Genomic DNA, 4,286 nt, shown 5'->3' with positions numbered 1-4,286 from the left:
TTAGCTTCATTGGATATGAGTTTGCCCCACAGATTGCTAGGGGTAGGCCGCAGGTAGTGACAGCCCTGTTGGTCCTTTGTATCACCGATGTTCGGGTATGCTATAAGAGTTTGTAAATTAGTAGTAACTACTTTGGCAGACTGGTAGGGTACTATCTCCCCGTGTGTTCCTAGGTGCATAGGCCTCATCTCTATACAATGTATATGTATGTTATGCTTGTATGATCTGTGCAGTATATAGGAAGTACATATGAACCTAGAGCTAACTCTTAGTCCTTCTCCCTAGCTTAGTTATCTTGAGATGATTCTTATGTGTGTCACACTACTTATGTATCATTATCTTACCCCTATCTTTAGTATTGTCTCTGTCCATCTTATGATATACTCGTATGCTTAGTAAACTCTTTTGACCTACCCGCCTTCCTTTGGGAAATATGATACCCTTGGGAATACTCTTGGGTGAAATGCTACAATAATATATCCGTGCGCTTGCGAATTTATTCATGATCATTATATATACCGACAGTTGCCTTGTTCAACTTCAGGTAGTCTATACACATCTCCCATCCTGTTATTGTCCTTTGAGGAATTAGCTCATTCTTTTCGTTCTTCACAATAGTCAATCCTTCTTTCTTTGGCACAAAATGCACTAGGCTCACCCATTCACTATTTAGTACCGAATAAATTATCCTAGCATTCAACAGTTTGATTACTTCTTTCTTCACTACATCGCACATGGCATGGCTTAACCTTCTTTGATTCTTCACAACAGGCTTATATTGATCTTCCAATTATATCCAGTGAGTACAGAAGGCTAGGCTAATCCCTTTCAAGTCATTGATAGAGTATCCAATTACTTTTTGATGTTTTCTCAATAAATTCAGCAACTTTTCAGTTTCTTCTTTGCTCATCTCGTCGCTAACAATGACTAGATACGTCTTGTTGTTTCCCAAATATTCAGTTTTAATCCCTTGGGTAATGGCTTCTATTCGACATCTGGTGGTTCTGGTTCTCATTGCTCTCAACAGAGGATCCGAGAAATTTTTAGCAAACCAAACACTCTCTACCTCCTCGTCACAGGAGGTAGAGACAAAATATGGTGAGAGGTCGGAAGAAAATCATATGTGTATTTAGCTCCATCAAGATTAATGGTGACATTCCCTTTCCCAGCATCAAGAACAACATTAACCAACTTAAGAAAAGGCCTATCAAGAATTATATCATCATGTTCATTATGGCAAGCATCAATAACAAAGAAATCAGTTGGAATAGATTTACCATAGACAACAACATCTAGATCTCTAAGCACACCCAAAGGTTTGGTTATTGTACCGTCTCCTATGATTAACTTGATCGGGATTGGAGCAAGTTTCAAGGTTTTACTATAAAGCTCATCGTAAACTTTTGAAGACATAACACTTACATGTGCTCCAATGTCACAGAGTGCCTCGTAGATGATCTCACCATTAATTGTGCACTTAATATATGGTGTAGGCAAAGGTGCTCCTTCATCGTGATTGGTTCCAATTGCATATACTTTTGCCAGACTAGCAAATGGCGATGCTTCGGGCTTCACTCCCATGATTCTCTTTACTTTAGCAATATGGTCTGGGTCTACTTCTTCCTTTTAACTAAAAAGTTTTTGAATTATCTCTCCAGCTGTCTCTTTGTTAAGCACATACCTAGTGTCTCTATGGCGAAAAATCCATCTCTATAGCTCTAGCTGATCCCTTTTGATTTGCATATGGTCTATGCTTATCAAATATTTTACTGAAATCGATTGGGATACAATCCATTTGGTCAAACTCACTTAGGGGTTTTGCATTTGCCAGGCTTCGAATTCTAGGTGCTTCAGGTTTGCAACTTTTTGTGCACTGAACTGGTTCCCTCTTCTCGTGTGCTGGTTCTTCTTCCTTTTGCACCTCCGGTTTTTATTTTGTGTCCTGGAGTTTTTAAAAATTCCAGCAAGCACCCCTCTTGGAGTTTCTTGCTCTTCCTCTGTTTATGGCTGCCCCTCTACTGATCTTTTGAAAGAGTTGAGCAATTTCCTTGACTGTTTTCTCCATCAGGTCTCCTCTTGCACATATTTGAATGAATTTCCTGCATTCTGGGATTAGTGAAAAGTAAAATGTAAGCAGGCTTGATCTATACCTTAATCTTCTCCTTGCATAAAGCTGATTACTTCCTTCCCAAGATTTTGATCCCATCTATTCTTCTGCGCATATGACAACTCAACCCTCTTGATCCCCTATTTCACATTTTTCCTCCGAGTGTTAAAAGTGCAACATCCAAATTGGTTCTCAAACGTACCCACTTCATCGTCGAAGATAACCCTTTTCTTCTGGATATAAAGCTCGAAAAGCCTCGTGAAGCCATCCACATCAATGTGACCACCACACGTGCGTTGCACCCAATAAAACTTGGACAAGGCAACAAAGGAGTCTGGTGTAAGATGATGAAGTTTCGCCCGGTACCGATCCAAAATTGCTGGTAGCAGCTTGTCGCATGGGAATCTTAAACCGGCAGAAAAAAATCCTTGAACACTATGGCCTCGCCATACTCAAGCTCTGGAATCTCCTCGTCAGTGGGTGCCCTACCAGCAGCATCAGGAAAGTACCCCTTCTTGACGTAAAGCTTTATGTTTTTCTCAGAAACTGAGGACTTCCCCAAGTGCATGGTGTGAATATACACCAGATACGAAGGGCCATCCAATAGCCAGCCGACACGTCACCCCAAAAAGGCAATCGTTGGCTCGATTGGAACCGACGCTCGAGGGTGATGTTTTTTGGAAGAAATTTTTGTTTCGCGAGGGGCTACTGTTAGGGATCGCCCAAAAAGACAGTCAACCTCGAGGCTTGTTCGAATCAACGCTTGCCTACTTTGTGCTGCAACCTGATTAACCTCGGAAGAAACTATAGAGCTTCGGATAGAAAAGACGGTACGAGGAGGGCAGCTTCAGTTCGAAGCCAACTAACATTAACCTTTCCTTTAGTTAATAAGTTTTGATCATGTTATCTCTTGAAGCTAACTTTAAGAGCCGAGCTATCTGCTATCTTGTACAGAGTCATGGCTTTACTTGACAGGAGGTGAAGAGCGGAACCGCACGAACCTCGATCGTGGGGCCAAGACGATCAGAACTCCCAAGGTTAGTCTGGTCCCGGTGCGAGGCTAATAACCTGGATGCGAGGAACGTGTCCACCCGGCTGCAAGCAAATGCGAGGCCGACTGTTACCGGATTGCGAAGCCCAAGCAAGCCGAACTCCCAAAGCTAAGCGACCTCGGGAGCGAGGTCAGGACACTTGAGGCGAAGTTAGGAAGAGGGGAGGCGTTAAAGCGGTCAAGCGGAAATCACGGAGCATTGTGAGAGCGCAATTCACGGAGCTGTCAGACAGCGTGAGAAGCGTGACCTTCAAATGACCTTTGTGTAAAGCATATTCTGGAAATGTAGCGGTTGAGTAAGAGTGCTTGTTGAATGTAAAATGCTCTCCGGGACACTATAAAAGGAACCCTACTTCGTTGTAAATTTTTATGTTCACTGTTGAATGAAAAGACGTTTCGCTTGCAATCCTAACTTCGTTGTGTCTTGACCTCACACAAGTCCGAGATAACACCGTCTTGACCTCGCCGAGATTTGGGACACAACAGTTGCAATGAAGATGTTTATTATATTTGGATAATTTTAAAACCTACTTTATCTTTTTTTGCACAATTTTGTGAGGAACTTTTTTCACAAATAAAACAATTAAATAGTAGAATAGCAAATAAGGTTTTTTTTGGTAAGCTTGAACACATGCCTCTCTCTTTCTACCATCGTTACAATTAAGGAAAAGGATGATTAGATGCCATTATATGATGTTGACCTTTCTATTATTTTCAGTTCAAAATTTTTAAAACGCTGAAAGATGATTAGATCTGGAAATTTTTAAAACGCCTACAATGGTTATTGGCTAGTCAACTATTCTCAGGTCTTAGACATTAATTTAATACAAACATGCATTGTTCAGAAAATTTTCCAAGATCCGGAGAATCCCCTTAGCTTGTAAACTCGAATACATTGATACTGAACAAAGTGCTGCTTTTAAGACTGCTGGAAATAGTCTTGTTGACTATTTAAAGAGAATTTACAAGACCGAACGAGCGCTTAAGCTGAGCGTAATTTTCATTCCATTGATTTCCTAACAAAACATATGGATCAAGTGGGAGTTAGAGCAACTTTTTGCTAATCTTACCCCTAATATCTTCTTTAGGGGAAAAATGAAAAAAAAAGGAACTCCAACAGTTCCCCCG

The sequence above is a fragment of the Setaria viridis genome, chromosome 8, assembly GCF_005286985.2.
Source record: "Setaria viridis chromosome 8, Setaria_viridis_v4.0, whole genome shotgun sequence".
Lineage (NCBI taxonomy): Eukaryota > Viridiplantae > Streptophyta > Magnoliopsida > Poales > Poaceae > Setaria > Setaria viridis.
This window is presented reverse-complemented; position numbering follows the sequence as displayed.